This window comes from Procambarus clarkii, chromosome 7, assembly GCF_040958095.1.
Source record: "Procambarus clarkii isolate CNS0578487 chromosome 7, FALCON_Pclarkii_2.0, whole genome shotgun sequence".
NCBI lineage: Eukaryota > Metazoa > Arthropoda > Malacostraca > Decapoda > Cambaridae > Procambarus > Procambarus clarkii.
In genome coordinates this window covers 1,239,025-1,250,640 of record NC_091156.1, presented here as the reverse complement: position 1 = coordinate 1,250,640, position 11,616 = coordinate 1,239,025, and the positions used below count along the sequence as shown (strand labels likewise).

Here is an 11,616-nt window from a genome sequence, read left to right as displayed (position 1 = left end):
TAGAAGTATGGAATGTCAAGTGATTTCTGATCGCAGGCAGGCTGTCCTCCTCCTGTCCTCCTGACACGAGGCGTGTGTGTGTCTGCTAACAAAGCTAAGCTTACTCTGCTTTGTCAGAGAGCTGTGAGTGTTTGTAAGGTTTGTCGCATATATTTCAACATATACAGATGTCTATAGATGAATACCGTGCAGTATTTACATGTATACACGCTCGGATTCTTTTATACATGTTTTGATGTTTTCGAATGGGGGTGCTGGTCAATATTTCATCTCTGGATTATGTATTGTGAGGCTTGGTTTCCGTCGAATTTATCAAGGCTCTTGGGCCACCAGCTATGTGGGTGGAGCATCTCATCTTTGATTAGTCCTTCTGGCACTGGGCCTTCTAATATTTCGATCGTGTTCCGCACCCTGGTGGCTTGCTGTTGCAGTCTAATGTTTATTGGTTGTATGTTCAGGGCTTCGTGGAGCTCCTGAATTGCTTCGTCAGTTGGCGGACGGTATTTTGATGTTCTTCCGAGTGCCTTTTTTGCACTTCCTGTAATTTTTGCATGTTGGCTTTCTTTAAGATATGTAGAGGTACTGGAGGATATCCGATTGGCGGCGTGAATGGAGCGTTGTATAAGCTAGAGCTTCTGTTCGTGCCAAGGTTAGGGAATCTTCTCAATTGGCCTAAGGCTACTTTTTTGTTGTTTATACTGATATAAAAGTAAATTTTGATTCTTATTCTATTTATACCGAGTCTCAGTATTAATCCTGCTTTTGTATATTGGATTGAGTGGTTGTCGTTTGGTGTGATAGCAGGGGTGCTGGAGGGGTGAATACGAGGATATTCTGTGTATTATTATTAGTGTCATATAGATGTTGTCTTCATAATTCATCATGAATAAAAACAATCGAGCGAAGAGTTGTTAATTACAAAATAAACATACACAGATAGGCAGGCGGGAGCGAACGCTCCTGTGACGACTAGAACCCATCATTAACATAAACCATCAGCGGGGAGCACTAACGAGGTGCTGCTGTTGCTGCAGCAGTCCCTGGTGCTGCTGCTGCTGCAGTCCCAGTGTACGCCATAGAACGTCCCAGTGTACGCCACTGTACGCCACTGTACGTCCCAGTGTACGCCACTGTACGTCCCAGTGTACGCCACTGTACGTCCCAGTGTACGCCACTGTACGTCCCAGTGTACGCCACTGTACACCACTGTACGTCCCAGTATACACCACGAGATTAGAGAACGGGACGGCCGAAGACAGCGTCCCACTCAGAGACGGGAGAAACACCGTCTCTCCCGCGGCGGCCAAGAGCTGATAAAGCAAAGATGCGGAAATGAACAAGAGTCTCTCAAGAGAAGAAATGGAGAGAGAGCGACACACACGATAAATATAACAGAAACGACGCTATTTTTGTTCCCTTTCGAAAATATAGATTCTGGCTGTGAGTGGGGTGAGAAACGAAGAGAATCGGGAGAATACCGAGGGAGTGAGGAGATGTGTGGGGGGAATGAAGGAAGGAAGAATGGAAGGAAGGAAGGAAGGATGTAGGGCACTTGTCACGGGAGCGCATGGGGGTCCTGGGGAGTGCAACAATGCAGTCAGAGAAACGACTTGCGGAGTTCAGCGACGCGTGGAGACGCCGCCTAGTATGTGACTCGCTACTCGCCTTTACACATTCTCGAAGGCCACATGACTCTTAACTCAGTCGCTCACTTTTCGCACGTGGCGCCTCATACTGAGCTCGACTCGTACGTGGCACCTCATACTTAGCTCGACTCGTACGTGACGTCAAAAACTGAGCTTAATTTTCAACGTCATCACTATTTCATCGCGATGTTTGGCAGGAAAATTAAAATTAACAATTGGAGTACAACACTACCCTATGGAATACTTTAATTACAGTGAAAATAACGTTTCATTTATATTGTTCAACCCGATTTGTTTAGTATTTATACCCTAAATAAAATGGCCTACCCCCCTAAAAAAGACATGTTTTTAGACATGTTTCATTGAATATGACTACATATTCTGTATCGATTATTTTCCTTGTTTAAAGCTTCTATTCCTCTTGCATCTTGGTTTAATTGAAAGAGGATTTCTCCAAATGGCATCTTTATTCGAGGTAAACTAAAATAAATAAATATCTGTATAAGGTATTACACTTATTATGAATTTACACAACGTTTCGAACCTTATTAAATGTATTAAAACATGAAAGAAAATGTATTAACACATAAAGGCGCCCGGAATTGTTTTCGATTCTTAGTGAATATTTAACTCACACCTCAACAGAGCCACCCCGGCCCAAACAAGGACCTCCCGATAAGGAAGAAACGAGGATAAGAATTGAGGAGGGGGAAAAAATCAATTATCAGCGCTAGCGGCAAGGAGATAAGCGGGGCGGCAAGTGAGTGTGTGAGTGAGTGCCCGGGCGGGCCGTTGTCGGTGGAGTTTACTCCCGGTGGCTTCCTGGATATTCCCTGGGTCTCAACCTGCCTTATCTCTGTTGGCCTTTGTTGGCACGGTTTTAAGTCATAGCTTTTTTTCTGGTGTTTTTTTCCGGGGTGAGTTATGGTGTGGCTGTATGTTTTCTTTGAGTTTGGAGTGGGGAGAAAGATGCGGCACGCACTGCGTTTGCGTGCGTGGCGGGTACAAGCAAGTGTGTTTGTGAGAGGTGTGTTGTTACACTCACATCATGTGATGTTAATGCAGTTGGCATGCTTGCTCGTACCAACACATATACATACCTGCAAACAAATGCGCTATTACGCAAGCCTCTGTCTCCTTTTTTCCCCATTTTTCAACCTCTGTCTCTCTCTTTCTCCCAATTCCCTCACCGGTTCTGGCTCTCTGGTACTGCTTCACATCCCGCATCATACACAACACTAACAGCAACAATTATGTAGATGATAATGAGGATAAATGGCTTAATGCTGATTCATGTGAGAAGGGTCTTCCAGTGTGGCTGGCTAGTAATCCTGTCTTGTTTAGGCAGCGGCTTGTCATGTGGGGCATGGGTGAGGCCTTGTTTCTGATCGTCGGTGAATGGTATTAGTCAGTTTTCATTCGTGGGCGAAGTTCATCCGTGGGCGGGGTTCGTTCACCAACAGCTCGTCTAGGAATTCCGGATACAGACAGAGATGGAAGGAGGTTGGGTGGGTTTAAAGGGAAGGAAGGGATGGGGAAGGAGAAGTAAGATCGAAATAAGCAAACAAATGAGGAGGTTCTTGGTGTGGTCGGTTTCATCCCGAGGCTCACAATGGTGCAAGTTGTGAGGGCGGCGCGCTAACAACAGCCTCGCCATCCTACCACCAACTCGTTTCATTTTGCCAACAGCGCGCGCGCAAGAATGCACGCACGAACATAAGTTTTTGTTTCGCTTAGCCAACCCTCAACAGATATAACATTCGGAGAAATCCTCTTCCAATGAAGCCAAGAAGCTAGAGCACAGAATAGGCTGCTACTGACGCCTGTTAACAGGAGTCAGTAGCAGCCTATTCCTGTAAACGCCTGTATTAAAACAAAAAAATGGTGTAAGACTTATCAAGGTTTTTCGCCAGCTAGACCAAAAGAGACACCCTTCAAGCGGATAGAAAATAGCCAAAACAGACACTGAAATACCCATGTTTTACATGTCTAGCTTCAGCGGACAGTTGAGGGACTCTGAGAACCTGGGCGGTCGTTATTACTCCCCTCCATTCTGGCCCAGGGAAATGTGGTAATGGACAGCAGCAGCCAAGTTCCGGGGGACCCAAGTGGCCTCACACGCAATTGTCGCCTAAGGATTTTGGTCAATACGTCGTCTTGGTCGTTGTGTTCTGGCCGGTCCGTCCTTCCCGTGAAGGCCTCGTCCTGGTGGGCGTGTTATCCTGTTATCCTCGCCCTGATCGCTCAATCGTCCTTCTGAATATATCGTCCTGGACGATTATGTACGGGAAGATATATATTAATATAAATATTAATATGAATAAAATATATTATCTTTTCATTAATATAATTATATTAATATTTTGTTCGCCCATTTATTGCGGGGCCGCCTTTTTATGGGCCCTGGTTCAGCTGCAACATTGCACAGTGGTCCATTTTAAATCCGGCGCTGGAAAATAACCTCTGCTGCCCCCCCCCTTCCCTTCTCTACCTCCCCCCTTCTTTACTTGACGTTCTAAGCACGTGCTTATTTTGCCTAGTGGTTAAGCCAGACCTGACGACATTATTCCAAACTTAGAGTACTATATTGCATTAAAATTATAATTGTGTTATCATTGGCTTGAGTGATGGTGCACATGTTATCCAGCCTATAATTTATATTTGTGCTTTTCTAATCTAAGTAGATAATTCTCAGATATTGTTACAGGGTGTGATATTAATGCTCTCGGTCTATTTGATTTGTTCTTTTGATTTGCTGCCGGCTTTGTGGAGCAGAGTGGGTTTACGGAGTTACTGGACTCTTATTGTCTTCCAGGCTCGTCTCCATGGGGTATTTTGGCCTATCTGAACATTTTTTTTATGTTATCTTAGGACATAAAAACATAAGAATAAAGGTAACTGCAGAGGGTCTATTGGCCTATACGAGGCAGCTCCTATTTATATCCATACTTATTTATTTAGTAATGAAATCTTTATTAATTTGAAAGGTAAATCGATAGTAAAACATTACCAATTCATATTAGTAAATAACGGTGTAACAATGAATAAGAAAACCTTAATAATTGGCGAAATATTAGTGAATAATTAAACAGGGATAATTTCAAGTGACTAGATTTATATAATTGTTTAACTTGGCCCAGCAGTGTCTCTTTTTCCCTATGTTAAGATCATTAACAGTTCGTAGGAAAGTTTAATGTTGCAAATGTGTTAATTATGTGAATCAACAGCTGAACATTTTAGAAAATAGTAGAATCCTTAACCTTTATCTTTCAATAAAGTAATTATCCAGAATCCTTCAGTACGGTTAGCCAGAACCTGTCAGTAAAATCATTAACCACAATCAGTAAATACAATCATTAACCACAATCTGAGTACGATCAACCATAATCCGTCAATACAATAATTAACCAGAATCCGTCAATACAATCATTAACCAGAATCCGATGGCAGAATTATTAACTGAACTCCAAAACTAGAATCAATAACCGGAATCCAATAACAGAATCATTAACCAGAATCCGTTCTGGCAAAACGAATAGATAATTAAAAGGAAAATATCGAATTGGAAAATAATTGTTATAATAAATTAGTGAGATAAAGGGTGAATCCCACTAAATCAGGTGTGTAGCGCCGTAATGTCCGTCGTATATATATCGGGCCGATTACAGCAGTCCGGTAGCAAGGGACGCTCGAGAGAGAAAGGGAACTGGGAAGGAGCAGTGCCAAAGCGCAATTGCGTAATCCCTAGATCAGGGGCCAGATTCACGAAGTAGTTACGTAAGCACTTACGAACCTATACATCTTTTATCAATCTTGTGCGGCTTTGTTTACAATTATTAAACAGGTAATGAGCTCCGAAGCACCAGGAGGCTGTTTATAATAATAACAACAGTTGATTGGGAAGTTTTCACGCTTGTAAACTGTTTAATATATGAAAACAAAGCCGTCAAAAATTGAGGAAAGATGTACACGTTCGTAAGTACTTGCGTATAACAGCTTCGTAAATCTGGCCCCTGATCGCTAAATCCCGGATTTGGGATTTTGTATTCAGTGGGTGTCAGCCCTCCGTGGGGCACTAGGGTTGTGTGGGGTGGGGTGGAATGTGGGTAACTGAGGCCCGTGGGTGTCTGTGGGGAAGTTGTAATTATTGACCCCAGTTAAAGGTTTATGCAACACACTCTTAACTGGTCTCTCACTGCAATTAGCGGTAAAGTAACGATGACTGGAGCCATTGAATCACTTTGCAGTAAAGGAGCTCTTGTCCTTGTTAACGGGAGATGCTCCGTAGGGATGTAACCCTCTTAGCTGGGTTTACAGGTTGGCCGCAGCCTGCCCAAGCCTGCAATACCCACTGGCATTAATTTGGACCGAGGCAACATATGTCCCAGGTTAAGTCTGTTGCACATTAAGGTCTACTGTAATATTCATGCAAGAAACACATCGGTGAACCTATACTACCTACCGGTCAATCTTGGGTTTACCTGCTTGATAACAGGGACACTTGAGAAATTCCCTAGCAATCAATATCTAATTGGCCAATTACGAGTACAGAAAGGATAGGAAGTGCCTCACCTAATGCAGGGTTCCTGGCGTGGGTGTCTTGGTGGCGTAAAAAACACTGGTTCAGGTTACGCAGAACCGCCACTTGGTAGTTAAAGTAGTGAAGGTTGACGTTGTGGCGAAGCTAAAAATCCAGTGACGACACTGGCACACGAGAGTCGGATGAACCGTGGCGACCCGAGTGACGTGTCGAATCCGCACTACAAGTGTTATCCGAACGGCTAATCGGACGACGAGTTAACCACTAATCCGACGACGAGTTTTCGACCAGTAATCCTCCGCTGGTCTCAGTTCACTGCTAAAGGACGACTAGTGACCCTTGGCGGGTCTCGTTCCTCGCTGATGACTGCCCCTTGATGGGGGTGAACTGTCACTACAACTGCCCTCTTGGCAGAAATGTATTGTCACGGATGGTTCCAGTTTGGCCCCGTCAACACCTCCGGTGTCACCCACACTAATTTCGTTTAATTTATTAATGGGAATGAAAAAAAGGATAAATACGGAAGTAAAATGTAAAATGATTTATTCAGACCACCAGTCCACGGAACCTTGTCATAGTCCCTTATGCAGTTAGTAAAGATTGTGCTTTACCGCCATCTATTGGTGTGATTATCAGCTTCGTATACCCGGCAGAAACTTATTCCACAGTGCCGGCGCCCTGAGTTGTTATAGATTCAGGTACTCGGAACAAGTTCCAAGTAGCACGGGCTATGGTGAGCCCATAACTTACCTGGCACAGGAGCGGGACAAGTAGCTCGGGCTATGGTAAGCCCGTAGTGGACTTATCTGGCACAGGAGCGGGGCTGTAACTGGCAGGCGCCCTGAGGGTTGGTTATATAATTCTATCCAATCCCATTCAAGTTCAAGTACGTTTATTGAGATAATAAGATATATCTGAAAAGGATAGAGTAGCTTAGGCTCTTTCTACCCTCCTTCCAATCCCATCCCTTAAGACACAGCCCATCTAATCCCATCCCGACCCACGGGTCATTCCAACACATTCATTTTCATGCCAGGTGTGGAGGGCTTGGCAGTGGTAGCGGCTAAATCAGTCAGGTGTGGAGGAAGGGGCAGCGGCCAGGTCACCCAGGTGTATAGAGCAGGGCGGTGGCAGTGTATGTGTTTGTTTCTAAACAAGCAAAGATCAACAAAACAGAAGCAGAATCAGATGCGCACCCCAAATATCGAACTCAAAGCAAATGACTCAGAGAAGAGAGGATAAGGAGATAGGGAAAAGGAGAGGAGATAAGGCAGGAGAGAAGGCGATAGGTTAGGAGGCAACAATGAAGAACAAGCGGGAGGCAAAGCGCCTGTGACGGGAGAGACAATGAGGGTCTACCTCGTACATTAGCGAGAAGCTGATCTGCGGGACATTAATCTTTCCACCTCCCCGGACACCAATGACACTCCACTCGCTAATGGTCGCCGCTCCTTGTAATGGCCCCAAACTTATCTTGGACCCCACTAGTGCCGGGCTGTTGCGGGGGTGGGAGGAAGTGACGGGGGTGGGGGGTTGTGTGAGGGGGTAGCATAGTGAGGGGGTGGGAAGTTTGTGTTGGGGGGGTGAGAAGTTTGGTTGGGGGTTGGCATAGTGTGTGGGAGGATGATAGTAGTAAAATAGGGGGGTTTATATATCGTCTATGCCTCGTTAATCCTCTCCTGTTGCTCTATTCTAATCATTATTGGCTTCCTCTTTCTCTCTTCTGTATATATTTGCTTGGCATTGTGACACGTGACCCCTCATCTCTAATAAACATAAAGGAACTTTTACTTTTCATTTAACTTTTAAGCTTTCGGTTTAAAACTTTTCAAATTATTGGGCCGTATTTATCTTTGTGCTTTTTGTTGCTGGCTTCTGCTGCTGTTCATACTGCAGTAAATTCATCCCCTGATTTAATGCTAGGGATCAGCTACAATGTATAACGTATCTTAATGTTAACTCTCACTTGCATCCTCATTCTCACTCTAACTTTCACTCTCAGTCTCACTCTCGGACTCCAACACACGCTCATTTTCACACTCTTACACTCTCATTCTCACACTCTCTTTCCCCTCCGTATACTCTTCCGTTAAGCTGCAAAACACGAAAGAATTATAATTACCAAATTAATTGCCTACATAACACATCCTTGTTACTAGAATTATATACTAATTAGGCTACTTGGGCTCACCCCTTCTCTCACCCCCTTCTTGTCTTCCCCCTTCCTCCACCCCCTTGTCTCTCCCTTCCCCTTAACTCCATCCATTGCATCACTGACTGGAGTAATTATATATAAATATATATATATATATATATATATATATATATATATATATATATATATATATATATATATATATATATATCTATATATATATATATATATATATATATATATATATATATATATATATATATATTATACACGAAGTGGCAGATCGTCGCGAGACCGGGAGTGTCTGGGTAGATAATATCTACCCTGACATTCCACATCTACCCTAAGACCTCCATTCGTTCCTTTTACAATCTCCCGCTCATCTACATTTCTCAATCTCTTCTCTGTTACCGTGCTCCGTTTTCTATAAACATCTGCCCCACCAAAGACCGGAAGGAAAATGGGTGAATATACCAATGCTGCGAGAAGGTAATTGCAATTAAGTAAGGCTAAAGCTGTAGCCTAACCTGAATATTAACTCGTATTAAGGAAGGTGTTGGTGGCTACGAAGGGCGAGGTGTTGCCTAAGGCGGAGTGTAGGTGTAGGAGCTTTTCAGTGTGGTGGTGACGGCGAGTGACATGTAGGAGACAGTAGGTATGGGGTCGGTAGAGAAAGTAGTAGAGCGATATGACAGTAATGGGTGTAGGTGTAAAGGGTATCGAGTGGGATGGTAGGAGAGAGAGTGGATAGTAGGTGGGAGAGAGAGAAGGGCAGTGGGAGAGAGAGAGAGAGAGCAGTGAGAGAGAGTGTGCGGGGATGTGAGGGGGAAACAGTAGGTGAGTAATGACTGGAGGTAAACACGTCTATTTGCACACAACTTGACAGATTTGTTGCGTATATATATCCATCACCATATGATGGCCCGTGTCCGCTTAAAAACACTTTACAGCGGCGTTCACACTAATGTGAACGTAAATCTCGGAACGTCTCGGCCAGTGTGTACTGGAACCGATCAGTGTGTGTCGAAGACATGTGCTATACAGCTCAAGACTTAATCCCCAGCGTTATGAGTCTTTGGCAGGTAGATCACGAACTCTTATGTTAAATTCTCCAATTGCTCCATGAAGTAGTTGGTAGTAATACACACGCGCACGCACCCACACACACACACACACACACACACACACACACACACACACACACACACACACACACACACACACACACACACACACACACACACACACACACACACACGCCTGTAAATGTCGTCCCACAATACTGGAATGGCAACATGCGGCCCATCACAAATCGATTAAGAAAAACACTTGAATAAATTTTTCTGGGACATTCCCACAGGCTTGACCTTTGCCTCTGTTCAGTGTTGCTTTGTGTTGCTTGTGTCTGTATTTTGTTTTGTTATGTTGTGTTGTTTTACATTGTGTTGCAGTACGATCTAAAACCTGTATCGCCATGAACATAATGTCGTCATAGTGACATCACACACCTCTTTCAGACCATATGTAAAACACAACATTATATCTCCTATTTTCGTCAGGTTTGGCTTCGTTCGGTTTGGTTATGTTAAGTTCGGGAAGGTTAGGATTGGTTACGTCAAGTTACGTTGGGTTAAGTGTTTTAAGTTAGTTTAATGAGTAGTGATGACGTAAAAGAGTTCATACTTTTGTCAGGTTTTAGACCTTACTCATTTACTGTGTTATGAACAATGGGCATGCAAACTGCGAACGCCCATTGCACTTTCACTGTCATAACAGCCACCTACATCACCCACACTACACCTACACCACCCACACTACACCTGCACCACCCACACTACACCTACACCACCCACAATACACCTACACCACCCACACTACACCTACACCACCCATACTACACCTACACCACCCACACTACACCTACACCACCCACACTACACCTACACCACCCACACTACACCTACACCACCCACACTACACCTACACCACCCACACTACACCTACACCACCCACACTACACCTACACCACCCACACTACACCTACACCACCCACACTACACCTACACCACCCATACTACACCTACACCACCCACACTACACCTACACCACCCACACTACACCTACACCACCCATACTACACCTACACCACCCACAATACACCTACACCACCCACACTACACCTACACCACCCATACTACACCTACACCACCCACACTACACCTACACCACCCACACTACACCTACACCACCCACACTACACCTACACCACCCACACTACACCTACACCACCCACACTACACCTACACCACCTACACTACACCTACATCAGCAGCCCTCTCCACCTACACCATTCCCACCAAAACTTGAAGACGTAAAGGACCCGACATCAAACAATTTCACTCCCAATTGGTCTTCTATTTTTCCTTAAACGCGAAGAGGAAGAGGTAGAGAGGCGGACATCCGGTGAGAGCCTCCTTTCCTCCCTTTCTTTCTTCTCTTCTCCCCTCCCTTCCTCTGTCCATCCATCCATCCCCCTTCCTTCTGTCCCCTCCCTTTCCACCTCCTTCCCTTCCTCATTCCTACCCATCCCGGCCATCTGCTCCACTTACTAACAAGATTATCCCACCTGGTCTTTATTCGCTCGTCCTCTCTTGGTCTCTCCTGTCTTACCCATGGTTTCCATCTGCTCTCTACCCTCTCTACCCTCTCTGTTCTCTGTCTCTCTCTCTCTCTCTCTCTCTCTCTCTCTCTCTCTCTCTCTCTCTCTCTCTCTCTCTCTCTCTCTCTCTCTCTCTCTCTCTCTCTCTCTCTCTCTCTCTCTCTCTCTCTCTCTCTCTCTCTCTCTCTCTCTCTCTCTCTCTCTCTCTCCCCGTTTTCAAGTATTCGTGAAAGGAGCTTGTTGGTAAAGAAGCCTGCTTTTGAACGCAAGTATGTTTTTTATTGGTTTTCGCGATTAGTTTTGTGTTAGTGTTTTGGTGGTCCCTTTTAATGCGACACACACACACACACGTCTGTATGTGTGTGTGTGTACTCACCTAATTGTGCTTGCGGGGGTTAAGCTCTTGCCCTTTGGTCTCGCCCCTAAATCGTCAATCAACTGATGTACAGGTTACTGAGCCTACTAGATCTATCATTACACTTGAAACTGTGTACGGAGTCAACCTCCACCACTTCACCTCCTAATGCATTCCATTTGTCAACTTTTCTGACACTAAAAAAAGTTTTTTCTAATGTCTCTATCGCTCATTTGGGCACTCAGTTTCCATCTGTGTCCC

At 44.6% G+C, this 11,616-nt stretch overlaps 1 long non-coding RNA gene across 1 annotated transcript; it reads right to left on the bottom strand.

Annotated features, from left to right (window-relative positions):
- Positions 1–2,178: 2,178 nt before the first annotated feature.
- Positions 2,179–6,584, bottom strand: LOC138358260 (uncharacterized). The gene is made up of 2 exons (XR_011225294.1): positions 6,219–6,584; positions 2,179–3,916 (listed from the first exon to the last, which is right to left on the bottom strand). It is a non-coding gene; the product is annotated as an uncharacterized lncRNA (long non-coding RNA).
- Positions 6,585–11,616: the final 5,032 nt, after the last annotated feature.